This window comes from Pan troglodytes, chromosome 4 (assembly GCF_028858775.2).
Source record: "Pan troglodytes isolate AG18354 chromosome 4, NHGRI_mPanTro3-v2.0_pri, whole genome shotgun sequence".
Lineage (NCBI taxonomy): Eukaryota > Metazoa > Chordata > Mammalia > Primates > Hominidae > Pan > Pan troglodytes.
Window position 1 is genome coordinate 4,025,336 of NC_072402.2, and position 20,238 is coordinate 4,045,573.

Below are 20,238 nucleotides of genomic sequence, written 5' to 3' on the forward strand. Positions count from 1 at the left end.
CAGCATAACTTTTTAAAATAGTGACATAAGTATCTATCATTTCACTATATATGAATTTTTTAATATTTCCAATATAGACGATGCTGAATGTGGAATTTCATGAGATATGATTCCAGTTAGCCTGAGGGCCTTTGATTCCTCTAACGTTTTTTTATCAGGTTTCATCAGCTTTATTGGAAAATGGGATAGTGCCTTATTGGAAGATAGGTGGAAATTTGTCAAACACTTAGCCATGCTATCAGTCTCAAGCACAGTCTTTGCTACAGACGCAATTATTGCAGTGGGGGTTTGGATTTTGAGAGCTCCCAGGAAAGAAAATATGGGTAAACACAGTATGAAAGCTCCTCTTACCTATGCAGCCACTCCTACTAGGAGATGGGAAGACTGCAGTAAACGAGAGAGAGATGATCATGGTGCATTCAATGAACTCTGTGGCGGAATACTCATATGTGGAACTAGCAAAAACGACAAATATTTTCACGCTGGAATTAGGGAGAAAGACTTGAATCAAGGCTGAAATTATTTCTTAAATGACCACGTGCAAGAGTGTACTACTTTCTCCAAATGGAAGCCCTAAGAGAAGTCTAAGGGGGGAAACTGAATTTTCTAGGGTATTTCTATGCTGAGGAGTGGGGTGAGAGTGAGACAGCAGACGGCATCAGGCCAGAGTGAGGTTGCGAGAAATCCACTCCGGTTGTTGGTTTAAGGAGACTGGTCAACAGTGTCTCACACTGCAGAGGCTCGGAGAGCGTGGTCCGGAAAGTCCTCTGAGTTGATCATTAAGGGCTTTTCAGAGTGCTAGTTCTCTATGTGGGGTCGCCACACCAGCAGCATCACAGTTACCTGGGAATTCGGTGGAAATGCAAATTCCTAGGGGACTCACAAAAGAGCCAGTGAACAAGGTACTCCGGGGGTGTCTTGTTCACAGTCTGTGCAGACAAAGCCTTACAGGGGAGCCAGATGTATGCCCTGCTTGAGGACCAGGATTCTGGGATGTCGCTGCAGCAAAACAGGATAGAGGGCAGGAGACGCAGAGGGGTTCCATAAACAATGGAACAGAGAGAAGACTTTTGGTGTTAAGGAAATATCCTTCCAAGATAGGGAATGTGTGGAGACGAGGAAGATCGACTGTGAGAGGGAGGAAGTAAAGATGAGAGGGGGATGCAGGGCACCCCACGGAAGCTGTGGAGCAGGAGCAGGTGATCAGGTGAGGACAGAAGGGAGGGGAGGATGATGCAGGAATGAAGCCTGGTTAGGTGGACAGGAGATGGAGGAGGCAATGTCTTGGTTGGCTTTTCCTGCAACCTGCCTTGGTTGTCTTTGAGAATATTATTTTCCAGATCGAATCTTCAATCTATTTGTGCACAGTCTAAGGCTTTCTCTAAGGCTTCCCTTGCATTTATGCTCAGGGAAGGTTTTGATGTATTCTTCGGTGAGCAGATTTCCTTCATGAGGATGAGAAGAGGCACCTTGTGTGCCCTGTAATGGAGTTGAAGTCGGCCTCCCTGCCTCTGATGCCAGGAGGCTGGGGGCATCCCAAAGAAAGACTGGTCAGAGTATTTCATATTATTGACGACATCATCAGCATTTTGGCACCATGGAGTTTTAAAATCCCATGAAAAGCTGACCAAAGGAATTTTAGAATATTGATTTCTTTGTAGCATAAGGGCATGATTTATTATCTTCTCCTGGGATCCTCACGGATAGGAGACGAGGCTCAGATGCTACACCCTGGAGCTGCTTCTCCTGATGAAGCATTTAATGCAGACATGGGGGAACTGGAGACACAGGTGACAAACTATCAGGAAACAATTCAGGTAGAAAATGGGAAGGGCCTATTCAAACGTCTGAAAATCTTCAGTCACCACAATAGAGCAAAAGATATAGAGCAATCACTTTAAGGAAAACATAAGTCCACTCCATTGAGAAGGCATCTTGTTCCGGTAGAGACATGTTGGTTGGGGACACTCCTAGCCCACTGTTTTCATTTCTCCGTGGAGCACCCCTGCCTGGCACAGCTGTGTGGTTACTCGTGCATTGGAGGAAATCTGAAGCTTTACATACTTGAGTCACTGATGCAACAGAGCTTTATACAGGACAGGCCCTGCACTGAGAGCACGTGAGCAACAGCAGCCGTTGTGAGATGCACCATGGTTTAACCCTACACCAGGAGCCTGGGGACCTGGAGCTTAGGGAGCTGTGCAGGACTAGGATGTTATCACAAAACTAAAATGTGTTTCCCAGGTAATTAGTACATCTCTTCAGCAAGTAAAAAATTAAATATAATAGTCAGATAAAAAGCAGAGAGGAGGAAAAAAGAAAAGAGGGAGAAAGAGGGGCTGTTTCAGGGTAGAAATAGAGGGGAGCCTGTTCTGTGGAGTTGGTGTCAGCTGCCTCATCTTTAGGGTCTCAGAGACTGTTCTGGCTCCCTTTAAGTTCTCTCCCTGCACTCACTCTGGCCTAAACTTCACATGCTGTCTAACAAACACAGGTGAACTTCTGCAAGGGCCCGCAGTGCAGGCTCCCACAGACTGACGCTGCTGTAGAAACTTGGGGACATTACCATGAACCCCAGTTACCCCTAAGGGCCACTCTACCTACTGTGGGCCCCTTGGGGGTCTTCCCTTGGTGAGCTATATAGCAGTGGGGTCTGCCTGGGACCAGCAGCATGATCCAACTGGTTCTAGTCAAACTGCAGATAGCCTTGGTGCTTGGGACAGTCCCTCTGGGAGTCAGCCCACCTCCCCGCTGGGCTCCACAGTAGCTTGTGGCTCCAATGGAATCAAGCAATGCCACCAAGCACCTCCTCAGCATCCTGAGGCCATGCCCAGAAGGGCCATGGCCTCTTGGCAAGCCCACGGGCATGTCTGAAAGTCAGCCAAGACTCAGAATACCCAAGATGGTCCCCATGATCCTCTCCCTCCAATCAGGTCTTCTGCTGCAGATCTGTCTCTCAATGGGAGGCAGGAGCCCCCATCCTGGGACCCACCCTGGACACCTCCCTTCCCCACCCCCACACTCAAGGCTACTGGCCTGAGTCATTTCCTCTCCCAGGCTCCCCTTACACCTGTGCTTTTCTGCAGCCCTGCCCTCCCCTGATCCAATCAGCATCATATCACCTGACTCTCCCTTTGATTTTTGGGTCCCTAGATGTGTTCCATTCTTTTGCTGTATCCAAAGTGATCTTTTTAAAATGAAAATCCAATCCCCAAGCTCTTTCCTTGAAAAATCTCAAAGTAAAGATTTCACACTGGCAGTCCGCAAGATAAATTTGTTTTGAGAACATGGTTTCTCTGGTTCACATTTTTGGTTAATAGTTGAATCAGGAAACCAGCACCCTGGCCACCCAGTCCCACATGGTGTTAGATGCTGGCTCTGAATAGTGACTGCTCCTTTAAAAGAGGTGAGCTGCCCACCCAGCCATCACCATACATGGACACCACCTGCCAGGTGTCTACTTTCTGTTTCTATATATTTTGTCTATTCTGGAAATGTTTATTTCTCCTATCTACCTGTAATTAATTACATATTCTTTGACCAAAATCTTCCCCTTACTACTCCCCTTAACCACCCTAGCCTCTGGCAACATTGTTGTACTCTGTCATTCTATGAGATCAGCTTTTTTAGATTCTACAGGTCATGCGGTATTTGTCTTTCTGTGTTTGGATGATTTTATTTAACATAATGACTTCCAGGCTTACTCATATTGCTGCAAATGACAGGATTTTTTTTATGGGTGATTAGTATTTAATAGTGTGTATAAATCACAATCTTTTTATCCATTCATTTGTTTGTTTGTTATGAAATGGGGTCTCACTATGTTGCTCAGACTGGTCTGGACCTCCCAAGCTCAGGTGATCCTTCCACCTTAGACTGCTGAGTAGCTGGGACCACATCTGCATGTCACCACACCTGGCTAATTTTTAATTTTTTTTTTTTTTTTTTTTTTTTTTGTAGAAACAGGGTCTCCCATATTTCCCAGATTGATCTCAAGCTCTTGGGCTCATGCAATTCTTTTTCCTCAGCCTCCCAAAGCGCTGGGAGCCACCATTCCTGGCCCATTCATTTGTTTGTTGATGGATGCGTAGGTTGAGTTTATGTCTTGGCTATTGTGAATAAACTGCAATAAACATAGAATCTAGATATCTCTTTGACATCCTGATTCCATTTCCTCTGGACATACACTCAACAGTGTAATTGCTAAACATATGGTAGTTTTACTTTTTAGTATTTTAAGAAACCTCCATACTATTTTTCATAATGGCTGTACTAATTTACATTTCCATCCGCAGTGAGTGAGTGTTCTCCTCTCTCCACATCCTCAGTGACACTCATTTTATTTTGTCTTTTTGAAAACAGTGATTCTAACAGGTGTGAAGTGATATTTCATTGCAATTTCCATTTGCATTTTCCAGATGATTAGTCATGTCGAACATTTTTCATATATATTTTGGCCATTTTTATGTGTTATTTGGGGAAAAAAATCTATTCAGTTATTTTGCACATTTTTAATAGGGTTATTTGTTTTCTTGCTATTGAGTTTGTATTTTGGATATTAAGTCCTTGTCAGATGTATGTTTAAAAATATTTTCTTACATTCTGTAGGTTGTCTTTCCACTCTGTTGGTTGTTTCCTTTGCTGTGCAAAAGCTCTTTAATTTGATGTAATTCCATTTGTCCATTTCTGCTTTTGTTGTCTGTGCTTTTGATGTCTTATCCCAAAAAAAGTTGCCCATATCAATGTTATGAAGCACTTTCCCTCTGTTTTCTTTTAGTACTTTCATAGTTTTGAGTCTTAAGTATTTAATTCATTTTGAGTTTATTTTTGTATATGGTGAGAAACAGGGTGAAATTTAAGTCTTCTGTATGTGAATATCTAGTTTTTCCAACTTCATTTATTGAAAAATATTGTTCTTTCCCCAGTGTGTGTCCTTGGCTTGTCAAAAATCAGACAACTGTAAATTCATGAATTTATTTCTGGGCTTTCTATTCTGTTCCCTTGCCCTATATGTTGTTTTTTATGACAGTGTCATGTTGCTTTGGTTACTAGAGCCTCATAGTATGTCTTGAAAACAGGTAGTGTGGTGCCTTCAGCTTTGTTTTGTTGTTATTGTTTTTGTTCAAGATGGTTTTGGCTATTCAGGGTCTTTTATGGTTTCATATAAATTTTAGAATCTTTTTTTTTCTATTTCTGTGAATAATGTCATTGGTATTTTGACAGAGATTGCATTGAATCTGTAAATTGCTTTGGGCAGTTTGGTCATTTTAACAATATGAATTCTTCTAATCCATGAACATGAGATATTTTTTCATTTATTTGTGTCTTCTTCAATTTCTTTCATCGGTGTTTTATGGTTTTTATTGTGGAAATCATGCACCTCTTTGGTTAAATCTATTCTTAGGCATTTAATATTTTGTAATTAGTATAAATGGTATTGTTTTCTTTAGTTTTTAGATATTTTGCTATGAACATATAAAAACGCTACTGATTTTTTTTTTCTTTTAAGACATAGTCTGCTTCATTGCCCAGGCTAGCGTGCAGTGGCGTGATTTCAGCTTGCTGCAACCTCCGCCTCCTGGGTTCAAGCGATTCTCATACCTCAGCCTCCCAAGTAGCTAGGATTACAGGTGTGTGCCACCATGGCCAGCTAATTTTTTGTATTTTTAATATAGATGGTGTTCCACCATGTTGGCCAGTCTGGTCTCCATCTCACCGACTCAGATGATTCACCCGCCTTGGCCTCCCAAACTGCTAGGATTACAGGAATGAGCTACCGTGTCTGGCCACTACTGATTTTTGTATACTGATTTTGTATCCTGAAACTTTACTGAATTTGTTTATTAGTTCTAACAGTTTTTTTGGAGTTGTTAAGAACTTTCTATATATAAGATCATCTTCTCTGCAGATAGGGACAATTTAACTCCCTCCTAAAAGGTATCCAATTTGGGTACCTTTTCAATACAGTACAAAGGGCATGATTTCATTCTTTTTTTATGGCTGTGTAGTATTCCATGCTGTGTATGTACCACATTTTCTTTATCCAGTCTGCCACTGATGGGCACATAGGTTGATTTTATGTCTTTGGTATGGTGAACACAAGTGTGCATTTGTCTTTTTGACAGAATTATTTATTTACTTTTGTGTGTATACCCAGTAGTGCAGTCGATGGGTCAAATGGTAGCTCTGTTTTAAATTCCTTGAGAAATTTTCAAACTGCTTTCCACAGGGGCTGAATTAATTTACATTTCCACCTACATTGTATAACTATACCATTTTATCTGCAGCCTCACCAGCATTTGTTGTTTTGACTTTTTAATAATTGCCATTTTGACTTGTGTGAAAATTCATATTCATTTTGATTTGCATTTCTCTGATTATTAATGATGCTGAGCATTTTTTCATGTTTGCTAGCCACTCGTATGTCTTCTTTTGAAAAGTGTCTCTTCATGCCTTTTGCCCAATTTTTAATGTGTTTATCTGTTTTTTTCTTATTAAGTTTCCTATAGAGTCTAGATGTTAGACCTTTGTTGAATGCACAGTTTGCAAATATTTTCTACAATTCAGTCTGTTGTCTCTTTATTATATTGATAGTCTATCTTGCTGTGCAGAAGTCCTTTGGTTTAATTAGGTCCCAAAAGGCTTTTTAATTAAACATTAATTCTCCTTGCTCATTATTAGTCTATTCAGATTTTCTATTTTTTCATAATTCGATCTCAGTGGGTTTATGTGTCCAGAAACTTACCCATTTTTTTCTAGGCTCCAATTTGTTGGTGTACAGTTGTTCAGAACAGTCTCCTATGATAGCTTGTCTTTCTGCGATATTAATTGTAAGGTCTCTTTTTTATTTCTGATTGTATTTATTTGAGTTTTTTTTTCTTATTCTAGCTAAAAATTTGTCAATTTTGTTTATCTTTTTAACAGAAATTCTTTATTACATGATATTTTGCACAGTTTTTTAGTCTCTCTTTTTTTTTTTTGCTCTAATCTTTATTATTTCTTTAATTTTACTAATTTTGGGCTTAGGGGGTTTTTGTGTTTGTTTTTCTAGTTCCTTGAGGTGCAATATTAGATCTTTCTACTTTTTTGGTGTAGGTGTGTGTTTATTGCTATAAACTTATCTTAAAACTCTTTTTGCTAAATCTTACAGATTTGTGTATTTTGTTTCTCCATTTTTATTTGTCTTGATAATTTATTTTTATGTATGTCTTCAATGACCCATTAATTGTTCAGAAGCATACTGTTTAATTTCCAAGCATTTGTGAAGTTTCTAAAGTTTGTCCTGTTTTTGAGTTCTAGTTTTATATTATTGTGGTCAGAAAAGTTATGTGATATAATTTCAATCTTCTTAAGTTTGTTAAGACTTATTTTGTGGTGTAACATATAATTTATCTTGGAGAATGTTCCTTGTGCAGTTAAGAAAAATGTGAATCTTGCAGCTGTCGGATAGAATGTTCTATAAATGTCTGTGAGGTTCATTTCATGTAGAGTGATATTTATTTGTTTTTTTATTTATTTGAGATAGAGTTTTGCTCTTGTTATCCAGGCTGGAGTGCAACGGCACAATCTCAGCTCACTGCAATCTCTGCCTCTTGGGTTAAAGTGATTCTCCTGCCTCAGCCTCCCATGTAGATGGGATTATGGGTAAGTGACACCATGCCTGGCTAAGTTTTGTATTTTTAGTAGAGACGGGTTTTCACCATGTTGGTCAGGCTGATCTCGAACTCCTGGCCTCAGGTGATCCGCCTTCCTTGGCCTCCCAGTGTGCTGCGCTTACAGGCATAAGCCACCACACCCAGCCTAGAGTGCAATTTGAATCCGATGTTTGTGTTATAGTTTTCTGTCCAGATTGTCTGCCATTGCTTTAAGTGGGGTGCTGAAGTCCCCAAATATTATTGTATTTCATTCTATCTCTCCCTTTAGATCTATTTTATTACTTCTTTTATAAATTTAGGTGCTTTGAGGTTGAGTGTACATATATTTACAATTGTTATATCATCTATCTGAATTGACTCCTTCATCATTATATAATGCTCTTCTTTGTCTTTATTTTTTTAGTTTTTAACTTAAAGTCTATTTTATCTGATATAAGTATAGCTACTCCTGCTGTCTTTTCATTTCCATTTGCATGAAATATCTTTTTCCATCCCTTCACTTTTAAGATATATATCCCTCTAGGTGAAGTGAGTCTCCTGCGGGCAGCCTATAGTTGAGTCTTAAAAACATCAATTCAGTCACTTTATATATTTTAATTGAAGAATTTAATTCATTTATATTCAAAGTCATTATTGATAGGTAAGGACTTACTACTGTTTTTTTTTTTTTTATTGCTTTCTAGTCTTGTAGATCCTTTTTTCTTTTCTTTGTCCTTACTGTCTTCCTTTGTGGTTAAGTGATTTTCTCTAGTTGTATATTTTGTTTCTTTGCTTTTTGTTTTTAGTATCTCTTATAAGTTTTTAATTTGTGATTACTATGAGGCTTACAAAAAATCTTCTAGTTATAACAAATTATTTTAAACTTATAACAATTTCACTTTGATTACATTTAAAAAAACTTTGTGCTCCCCTCACACACATATTTTGAATTTTTGATGTCATAATTTACAACTTTTTATATTGCATATTCTTTAACAAACTGTTGTAGTTATCACTGTTTTAAAAAAGTTTTGTCTTTTAGTGTTCATACTAAAGATATATTTTTTTACACAATCCAATCCCAGTATTAGAATATTCTTAGTAGACTGTATACTTACTTTTACTGTGAGTTTTATATCTTTAGATATTTTCATGTTACTTATTAGTATAATTTTCTTTTATCTTGAAGAACTCCCTGTAAAATTTCTCGTAAAACAGGTCTGGTAGTGATAAATTCCCTCAGCTTTTCTTTGTTTGGGAGAGTCTTCATATCCTTTGATTCCGGATGATAGTTTTGGTTTGCTAGATATAGTATTTTTTAGCTGGCAGGTTATTTCTTTTTGGTTTTCTTTCAGTACTTTTAATATATCAGCTTACTTCCTTCTGGGCTGGATGTTTCTTCTGAGAAGTCTGATGATAGGTATATTGGGACTCTCTTACGTTATTGGTTTCTTTTCTGCCACTGCTTTCAGAATTTTGTTTTTTTTTTCTTTTTGCCTTTTACTTTTGACAGTTTGATTATAATGTAGCCTTGGATTACATCTGTTTGGTGGCTTTTGACCTTCCTGTATCTTTCTCCAAGCTCAGAGAGTCTTCTGCTTGTACTTATTTAAATAAACTTTATTTAAATAAACTTTTTACTCCTTTGTCTTTCTCTACTCCCCTCTGAACTCCAAAGACCTCAAAACTTGCCTTTTGATGTTGTCCCACAAATCCCACAAGTTTTCTTTATTTCTTTCTATTTTTTTCTTTTTTTCCCTCTTACTAACTAATATATATTTTTAAATAGTCTATCTTCAAGCTCACTGAGTCTTTCTTTGCTTGGTCTAGTCTGCTGTTTATGCTCTCTATTGCATTTTTCATTTCTTTCATTGTATTTTTTAGCTCCAGAATATCTGATTAACTTCAAAAAATTATTTCAATTTCTTTGTTAAATTTGTCTGCTAAATTTATGAGTTTTAGCATATTTAGCTGTATTTTATTAAAGTTTGCTGAGCTTTCTTGAAATAGCTATTTTAAATTATTTGTCCTGTAGATTATACGTCTCCATGTCTTTAGGATCTGTCACTGGCACCTAATTTTTGCCTGTTTGATGACATTATGGTTCCCTAATTGTTCTTTATTCTTGTGTTTATTTATTAACATCTGTACATTAAAGATGTAAGTGTTTATTCCAGTCTGTGCAGCATGACTTTGGCTATGACTGTTCTTCTACAGTAAGCCTGTCCAGGAATTCCAAGTAGACTGTTGTGGTCTGTAATCCCATGGCTGCTACCACAGCGGCAGAACTAGAAAACGCCCTAAGCCTAAGTCCACCATGGCTGACATGACCCAGGTTGAAATCTCATAAGAGGCTGGCAAAGGGGTGAGTGACTGCTTCAAGAGTCTCTGAAAATGAGGTGCTTATTAGGGGCCCTGAGGAACTGGCTTCTTCTGGATCTTTGGGAGGATCCTGTTGAATCACTGGATGGGTTCCTGGGCTGGCCATTTTACTCAAGTCCGTAACTGCCATGGGCTGGAACTAAGATACAGAGTTGTTTCAGGTACACACCTGACACTGAGATCTTTAGACTTGTCTTCAGTTCACACACAGAATGTGTCTCCCAGCGGGTTCCTGTGTGAGCAGGCTTGCTTTCAGACTGTTGTTAAGGAGAGCTGGAGCCAATTTTTAGGGCAGTTCCAAGAGTCACAATGTGATTCAAGTCAGGGCATCAGCCTGCAGAACCACTACTGAGTTTCCCTCCCTCCAAGTCTCCAGGCAAGCAGTACTGCTCTCAGTTTACAGATGAGAGAGGGCAGGATCAAGGGCTGTTTGAGGATCAACTGAGGGACAAAGGTTGACAAGCTTACCACAGGACTCAGATGGGCATGCCTCCCAGTAGGACTTTCACTGCATAGGATTGCTACCAGACCACAGCTGGGAGGGGCTGAAACCGAGACAAGGCCACCTTGGGATGTGTTGTGGGATGGAGGCTGGCAAGACTGTCTTGATGACTCAGATGAGTGTGTCTCCCAGCAGTTCTCTGCACAGGTTGTGTAGTTTGCTGGCCATAGCAATGAGGAGCTGAAACTGAGACAGGGCCTCTTTAGGAACTGTTGTGGAGCAGAGGCCAGAAATCCTGTCCTGGTGGCTCAAACAGGTGCATGCATGGGTAAAATTACTCCTGGGCTATGGCAGAAAGGATCTAGAGCCAAGACAGGGTCCCTTCAGGATTTGCTGTGGGACAGAGGTCAGCAAGCCTAGCCCAGTAGCTCAGACAGGCACATCTCCCTCTGGATCCTTTGTGAGTAGCATGATTCTGGGACCACAGCTGAGGGAGGCTGGAGCCACATTACAGGGTAACCCTCAGGTCCACTGCTAACACCACTTTGGGAGGCAGAAGAGCCTCTCTGCAGAAATACTAGTATGTGTGTGCTTCCTCCAAGACCGCTTGGCAGATGATTTTGGTTATAGGGTCAAGGCCAAGCAGGGCTGTAGCCAAGCTCTTGAGGGGCAAGGCTGTTTCTGAATTTGAACCTGAAAGCATGATTGGAGGATCAGAAACAGGGGTGCAGATCTGCACTCTCAAGACAACTGTCCCAGGTCTTGGGCTCTACCAGAGTTTCACAATCTACCTGATTCCAAGGACTCCCACAAGGAGACCTTTGTGGATGAGTGCGGAATTATTGTTGTTGTTGAGGGTATGAGTGGGTGACCTCCTGTTCTGCCATCTTGCTGATGGCACTCGCTTAACCTTCTTTCCAACTCAAATTTCTCATTAACTTGGGCTTGACTGTGTTTAGGAGGATGGCAGCCCTGAAGAGGGGTTCATGCTTCTGTTCTCTTCCTCAAAATTCCTAACATACTCTATCTTCCACAAATCTTCTTTTCAATCTCCAAATGTTACAGATAAATATGTGACTATTAAATTGAGAAAACTAAAAAAAGATATGCTTTTAGTTTACTTCCCAGATACGGAAATCTAAATGTCAACTAATAATTTTTGACCTTATTTTTTCTTTCAGCCATGACAGAATAACTGGTATTAGATGAACTCTCCTGCCACAAAACTACAACGCGGGACAGTTTCAAGGCATTGTACAGCAAGTGGTGCAAGACCAGAATCCTTCATTCATTTACTCATCAGTGCACTCATTCATCAGTCAAGTAGGCATTAAGCACCCATGCTACAGTGGCCATCTTGCTAGTGGAGGAAGAATAATAGGTGAGAATAGGAAGAATAGTAAGCCAGGCAAATGTTTGCCCTTCTTTTGATAAGAAACTCTAAACCCTTCTGGGGATCTATGTCTCTCACACCTTGCTCATGTGGCTTATTTGACTTGAACAATCCCAAACACCCATTTTGTTTGCAGGCTTCCATCCCTGCACCAAGCTTCTATACCTGTACCAACTATTAGGAACATTGTGGCCACTCTGTGCTTCTCCACAATGTTGTTGCTGAGTAGAAGAGAGAAAAAAAACCAATGACTTCTCTTGCCTTGGTTAAACTGTACTCGGAGCCACAGTAGCAGATGCTGTTGGTGCCTTAACAGTTTTCCTCGAGTCCTCATCCTTTCTGTACACTTGGAGGACTTTGTGCTGCAGAGAACTTTCCGGCTGAGGTCCTTCTCTGGTCTGGGAGCATGTTCTGTCTATATGAGAAGCGTGCTAGAGGTGCAAGGGAATTAATTTCCCTAGGAGCAGCCCTCAAACAATGATGAGTGGTAGTGGTTATAAAGACCTCAGCTTCCTCGAACCATGGATAGAAAACTCTAAGTGTGCTGTATGGGGTGGCCCCGAGGCTCTCATTAGGACTGAGCTTCTGTTTGTCCACAGTGTTCACCCGCCCATTAGGGCATTCTCAACTTACCCCTTCCCTACCCTGTATCACTTGCTCACACTGCCACTGTTGATTCCTGGGATTACCTCCTAAAATATCTGCTAGCACTCAATCCCTGTCTCAGGGTTGGCTTCTGAGGGACCTACATTGGAATGGCCATTGTACTCATAGGTGCGTAATCGGGTCTCCCAGATCTCTTTGGCATTGTGGCTTCTTTTTTAGTTTGCTGTCATATACATTTCCTCCCTGACTCTGGCCCCTTCCCTAGCAAGCTAGAACCAGGGATAAATTCCCCAGGGACGATTTGAATAATATAGTTCCTCATTCTAAATCTGAAGACATACTTGCTTACTCCCAGCCAGTGCCTCATACCAGCCATGGGCACCACCCTGAGTGAGTCAATACACTCTGCTCCTGTATTGCCAAGGGGTATAGAAAGGGGTCCCTGCCCTCCAGCTATTCATGGTCTCAATCACAGACTCAAGACACCCAGCCATAAAAATCAAGCTACATTCTCTCCCATAGGCTTGTTTATTTACATCTAATTTATAAGAGCTAAAATGAGCAAAGTCAGGTTGTCAGCACCAGCTGCTTGATCTACTGCCCAGAATCCTTTGCACACCTTTTGATAAGAAACTCTAAACCCTGTGAAATTTGCTGTGTGGTTGCAATTGGATGTATATTTGCATACTTGTCAAGCTCAGCCCAGCAGCAAGTTGCAAGTGAACTGCAGGAGGTAGAAATGTTTTCTTTAATTTTTTCAGTATTTCTATGTATTTATTTCAGTGTTTGCAAAAGCTCTGTAATTCAGAAAAGGGCCTCTGGGTCTACATAAAATACTTAGACATCACATGTCCGATATAAGCTGAACTGGAAGCCACCCAACAGATCAAATCAGTCCCTGTGATTTTTGACAAAGCCACCTGGGAACATAGTTCTTCAGGTGTTTTCACTGCTTTGTAATCAATATGGGCATTTCTTTCATTCAGAGAGTGGAATAGTATTAATATCCAATGTACAGAAGATGTAACAGAGAGACAGAACCTTATGTAGAATTGGGTGACCATTCTCACACATTGTTATGGTTGTGAACAGTTCTGAGTTAATTTAGGAAGAAGAAAATGAGTTTAGTATATGCACTTATGTTTTATTTTTAAACCTCATTCGAGTTAAATTTTGTCTTAGTTATGGATTACTGCATAACAGACTACCCCAACATTTAGTGGCTGAAAACAACACACACTTATTATCTGGAAGTTTCTGTAAGTCAGGCATCGGATGCAGCTTGTCTGGGTCCTCGGCCCAGAAGACCATGTGGGCTGCAATTACAGTGTCAGCCAGGGCTGCGGTCAGCCCACAGGTCAGCTGGGACAGGCCTTGTGTCCAGCTTCCCTGCGTGGCTGCTGGAGATGACAGGACCTCGGGTCCTCAAGGGCTGTGGCCTGGAGGCCTCAGGGTCAGTCTTCAGAGAACTGCCTCTCTAGAATCTGTTTGCAAAAGTCCTAAACTCTGTTTCAGTAGCTGTGCAGTACACTCTCTTTTTAAATCAAATAACATTTAATCATAGGCTATTTAAAAGAAACATATTTTTGCTTTTAAAATGGAGTTCTATGGTATTATGAAGTTCTTCATCAAGCTTTCCTCTGGACAGGCTGCTGGGAGTCATGCTGGGCTCTGCATATGTGACTGAACTCAGAGGTCAGATGGCCATTACAGCCCCTGGAGGTCATGGGCCCCAGCCTCCTTCGCCCTTTGCCAGTGTTGCCACCAAGGTGTCATCATTCCACTGCCTAAAGCCCAGCTACCCCCTCTGTAAAACCAGGAGGGTTGAAATAAAGGGTTATTTGGTGCATCCCACAGCTAATAGTCCATGATCGGAAAACGAAAATGCTCTTCATTCAGTGGAATAAATGTGGCCCACGCTGATGGGATGTTTGCCCAAAGGGCACCAACCACGGGGTCCTACGGAGCTGGAGATGCAGGGAGGCTGAACGGCATCAACCACAGGTCCTATGGAGATGGAGATGCAGGGAGGCTGAAGTGCAACCACTGCGGGTCCTATGGAGATGGAGATGCAGGGAGGCTGAAGGGCATCAACCATGGGTCCTATGGAGATGGAGATGCAGGGAGGCTGAAGGGCACTAACAATGGGATCCTGTGGAACTGGAGGTGATGGGAGGCTGATGGGCACCAACCACGGGGTCCTATGGAGCTGGAGATGCAGAGAAGCTGAAGAGAGTCAACCGAGGGGTCCTATGGAGCTGGAGATGCAGGGAAGTCGTCTTCTCGGGGGAGAAGAGCTCTGGCTCTGCATGCTGAGCTGCGTCTTGGTTTCATACTCTTTGGTTCCAGCTCCTTGAATTTGAGCCACCCCAAATCCAAACCCGGGACTGAGAACAGGAAGAGAAAATGCCCTGAGAACAGGGACCTGGAGACCAGGCCTCACACACTTGCAGGGCATCCCAGCAGAGGTGCCTCGCTGGCAGGTGGTAGGCACTTTCTGCTGCGTGCCCCTCCGTGCACTCATCATTGATGCCGCCACGACTCTCAACCCAGAGCCCCAGGCAAAGCTCCCTTTCCCTTGAACTTGTCACCAGGAGTTGCAGCTTGCTGGCAGAGGTATGCCCTCTGTTATTTTCCTACTCAACCCACACAATCTCCACACTTGCCTCTTCTGATTGAATCAGAAATCACTCTAAATCTATCATTCAATTTCAAAGCAAAATGCAGTTAAATCAGCAGGCACAGAATGCTGGCGTTTTCTCTGCTTGCTGCCTCTGAAGCTGTGGCAGCTGCCCCCAGCCTGGATTTGGGAAATGCGGTTCCTTGACTGCCTGCCCCTTCTCTGTCTGTCTTTCTCTCTTAGATTATAACACATTTCAAGTTTACAGAAAAGAAAAGAGAAATATATAATCAACGCTTTGTATCAACAACTGGCTTTTTAAATTGTCTCATTTTTCTATGTGTGCATCAGGGTTCCGGAAGAAGCAGAGTTTTTGAAGGTTCTCTTGTCGACCTCTTTGTTCTTCCCATTCTCCTCCCACCTCCCCTTTCATGCTAAATGTGGCATTGGCCATTCCTCTACTCACTTTAATGCTTTTTATACATATGCACTGCCAATAAACTGTATACATTGTGGCTTCACATGTTTTAAAATTGGACATGAACACACATACACCATCCTGCCATTTGCTTTGCGGCTGAATGTTATATCTTCTGACCATCAGCTCTTGATGCATACGGAGAATTTATTTTTTTTGTTTATTTCTCTGTTTACTTTGGCTCACAATTGCTTCTTTTTTCTGTCCTTCACTTTTTGTTTTGAAAAAGTTATCGATCTGCAGGAAGTTGCAAAGATAGTACAGAGAGGTCCCCTGTACCCTCACCCAGCTTGCCCAAGGGATTACAGGCAATGTAATTATACAATGTCAAAACCAAGACTATGACGGAGTGTGAGGGGTGTAGTTCTGTGCCATTTTATCACAGATGTAGGTGTGTGCGGCCATCACATTTGAGATCTAGGACTGGGATAGCACCAACTACCCCTCTGATCGAACCCACCATCCCCCAGCACCCCTAAATATGGGCACCACAAATCTTCCCCATCCCTATAATTTTGTAGTTTCAAGAATATTATATAAATGGAGCCATAGAGCATGCTACCTTTTGAGATTGTTTTTCTCCCAGCATGAGACCCTCAGGGTGGGACTGGATGGTGTCTCCGTGTCCCGGGCTGCATAGAGGGCCTCACAGTGAATGAAAGACACACAGATACTCTGAGGCTTGGGAAAAGCTGGCGAATGCGGCATTCATGGAATCCTGTTCGAAAAGAGTGGTAACGAAGTGGGCATTCTTCTCTATGCAGGGTGCTTGAACCTCTTCACACCGTCCCTGGTCAGGGGCTTTAGAATGCTTGTGTGTTGACCAATCTCCCAACATACGTGCTGTTCCGCTGTTGCTAGCCATGAGGTCTCCACAACGAGTTTGCTTGGGCTGCCCCAACAAGGTAAGACAGACTGGGTGACTTAAACAACAGGACTTTATCGTCTCACAGTTCTGGAAGCCTGAAGTTCAAGATCAGGTGTCCACAGCTTAACCCATAGCATACACAAGGACTTGAGGGTCTGATTAATATTCTGACTCTTCTCTGCTTTAAAATTTTCTGAAGTTCCTCCTTTTCCAGAGAGTATAATAAAAACTGCCTTCCTGAGGCTTCTAAGGCCAAAGGAAACTGCTTTTCAACCACAGCTCCTACCACTTTCCCCAACTCCTAAGTCCTCCTTTGCACTCATTCCCCACAAATAGTCATTCAACAAATGCCTGGGGGCCCCCTGAACCAGGCACCATGATGAGGAGCCTGAGAAACAAGCAGAGGCAGAGAAGGAGAATGTTTCTTTATTCTCACAGAGCCATGGATGCCTGCACACTCTCTGATACCAAGACTTTGCTTTCTCTGTTTGTTTAAAGCCATAAAATAAATGCAGCTCCAAGACAATCCCCGTTCTGTGAACACAGGCTTATTGGCACTGCAAAGTCAGCAAAGAGCACTGGTATTCACCATGATTTATGTCACGCTTATATTATATGCACAAAAATAAAAATAAGGCTGGTCAAAATACACAATGGGGTTTTGTTCAAAAATCAAATAAATCATGAAAACTGTTGTGACAAGTGCATGTGCCTTTTCCTTGCCTTTGTGCTGCATGGCACCTGACGTGTGCTTTCTAGAGTCAAAGGCTGTGAATTATTTGCATCTCCCTTAACTCTGTGGAACAGTTTGTTCAAATTTACTCTACTTTTAAATGCCTCTAAAGGCATCTGTACTGAGGTGAATGGTGGCCCCACAAGGACACGTCCAGATTTTAACTCACCAAACAGGTAAATGGGACCTTATTTGGCAAAAGCAGCTCTGCAGATGTAGTTAAGCAAAGGAACTTGTGAGTAAATCATCCTGGACTATCTGGGTGGACCCTAACTCCAGTGATAATTTCCCTAAAAGAGGCAGAAGAGGACACACAAAGGGAAGAAGGCCATGGGAAGGCGGAGGCTGAGGTCACAGTGATTCAGCCACAAGCCCAGGAGCACCTGGAACTCCAGAAGCTGGAAGATGCAGGAAGGATTCCCCCCTGGAGCCCCTGGAGGGAGAGTGGCTCTGCCATCACCTTGATTTCAGACATTTGGGCTCCAGAACTCTGAGAAAATTTCCTGTTGTTTCAAGCCACCCAGTGTGTGGTATTTGCTACCATGGCCACAGGATACCAAGACACTTATTTTTTGACACAGAAATCGAGAGCTCATGGAAGAAAGTGACGGGGGTGAGGACCTGGAGCATCTAGGAGTGCAGGTGGCTATCCCTGCCTCCACCTTGGGGCCACCTGGGAACAGCTTTGAAAGCACCTGCCATGACCGTTCCCCACCCCCAAGTCCAGCTCTGGGGCTTTCTCACGGGGGTTCGCACCAATGCAGTTCCAGCCCAAGTGCTCAAATCTTCTCCCTGAAAACAAGTCTTGCCCAGTAGGCCTGGATCTCGTATGACCAACACATCATTCCCACAGCACACTTCTGTGAACCTCCTCATGACCTGCCCTCAGGACTGTTCATAACAAGGATCTACTCACCCTGCCTCTCAGGACCCAATGCCCGTTCACAGGAGGCCAACACCCCTGTGGCTGCCTCTGGGGGCATGAGGCTGGTATTGGCCCTAGCTGGCTTGGAGGCCACGGGGTCCACTGGGTGAAGACCCAGTGTGGTGTAGAGGTGTCAGCTTCCTGAGCTATGCCTTTCTGAAGGACTGGACGCAACCCCATGGCCTCCCTGGAGCCCTCTCCCTGCCCCTCCACCCGCCCTGACCCTGGTCTGGAGCTGAGGCTGACAGTGTGTGGCCTGGGTGGAAAAATCACGCAGCCCCTCATGTTTTGGTGCTTCTGGAGTGTGCTCATCACCGTCCTGGGCGTGGAGGCTGCGGGGCAGCTCTGTCCTCATGAAGAGGTGTCTCAGTGTGCCCCGGTTCACGTGCCACCATTCCAGCTGCGGGGCAGCTCCATCCTCATGAAGAGGTGTCTCAGTGTGCCCCGGTTCATGTGCCACCATTCCAGCTGCGAGGCAGCTCCGTGCTCATGAAGAGGTGTCTCAGTGTGCCCCGGTTCACGTGTCACCATTCCAGCTGCGGGGCAGCTCCGTCCTCATGAAGAGGTGTCTCAGTGTTCTCCGGTTCATGTGCCACCATTCCAGCTGCGGGGCAGCTCCGTCCTCACGAAGAGGTGTCTCACTGTGCTCTGGTTCACATGCCACCATTCCAAGGACCATATCAGTTACACCTAAGTGACTCACACCAGGACTTTAGGAGAGAGGTGTCGCACTTAGGTCCATTTGCAGTGAGAAAGCTGAGCGCAGAGGAGATATGCGACCTCCCAAGGCCACACCGTGGGCCACATTGAAATCAGCGTTCAAACCCAGATCATGTGGCTCAGTGCCCACCCAGCCCGTCCCTGCAGCCAGGGTCCCTTAAATACGTTAGGGCCTGTGGGATTAGCACACTGACTCATGTGGAAGAGAAGTAAATGGTAAGTAAGCACCCCCCAAAACACACATACACACACACACACAAAACGGTGAGAGCAGAAGGGACATAGGGCAAGACTGAGACAGCAAAGGAGATGTAGGTTTGTAAAAGGAAGGGCATGCCTGCAGGGAACAGAATGAGCAAAGCCGCACACATCACGGGTCCCCTGTTGACTGGCCTAGCCTCCTGCAGCCCAGGTGCCAGCTGATCTGGGCCCACTTTACCAACATCATCTGTGATCGTTGATGCTATTTTAGGTTCTTAGCTTCAATTCTCAGTGACAGTGGGGAGCGGGCCTTCTCAAGGTCAAAGAGGCCACCCTGGGAAGTGTACCGGGACTCCCGCACTGCAGAAGGCCATCCTATCCCTGTACTCGCATTTCCTGTCGGTGCTCGGCAGAGCCACACTCTTCCCGGCCCTGGATGTACTCCCAAACCAGCTCTCCTGCATTTACATATTTCTTCTGCATTTTGCTTTTTGACCTTTCGGAGACCCAAGGTCATGAGATCCAGTTCCCGGTAATGGATACGTGGACCTGTTTTCACATCTAACACTGCGACTGTGAGCCCTCAGCAGCTTCAAGCCAGCTCGCTAAGCACTCGTTGTACTCAGCAGCACTTGCATTGTGCATTAGAACACTGTGTAAGGGACACATCCAGATACTTAGCTCAGCTCTCACGAAAGGTCTGTAATGCAATCTCGCCCTGGCCCTGAGCTATGTTGCATAGAATTCTTTGACCTCAGAGTTGAAGACACACAAGCGTTATTTGGTGCGCTAATTGGAACACATTGATGAGATAAGAGCCCCATTTGTCCAGAGCTTATATATTTTTTTTTTTTTTTTTTTTTTTTTTTTTTGAGACGGAGTCTCGCTCTGTCGCCCAGGCTGGAGTGCAGTGGCGCGATCTCGGCTCACTGCAAGCTCCGCCTCCCGGGTTCACGCCATTCTCCTGCTTCAGCCTCCCGAGTAGCTGGGACTACAGGCGCCCGCTACCACGCCCGGCTAATTTTTTGTATTTTTAGTAGAGACGGGGTTTCACCATGTTAGCCAGGATGGTCTCGATCTCCTGACCTCGTGATCCGCCCGCCTCGGCCTCCCAAAGTGCTGGGATTACAGGCGTGAGCCACCGCGCCCGGCCCAGAGCTTATATTTGGCTTGGGAGAGGAAGTGGTTCACAAGCCCAAATAAACAAGGGTGTCATGAGCAAGTGCATCGCCTGTCCAA

At 43.4% G+C, this 20,238-nt stretch overlaps 2 long non-coding RNA genes across 3 annotated transcripts in view; both read right to left on the reverse strand.

Annotated features, from left to right (window-relative positions):
* Positions 1–20,238, reverse strand: part of LOC104006326 (uncharacterized) — a 351,098-nt gene that overhangs the window by 177,579 nt on the left and 153,281 nt on the right. The gene's annotated exons all lie outside the window — the stretch shown is intronic.
* Positions 13,574–16,365, reverse strand: LOC107974604 (uncharacterized). The gene is made up of 2 exons (XR_001717440.3): positions 16,115–16,365; positions 13,574–14,841 (listed from the first exon to the last, which is right to left on the reverse strand). It is a non-coding gene; the product is annotated as an uncharacterized LOC107974604 (long non-coding RNA).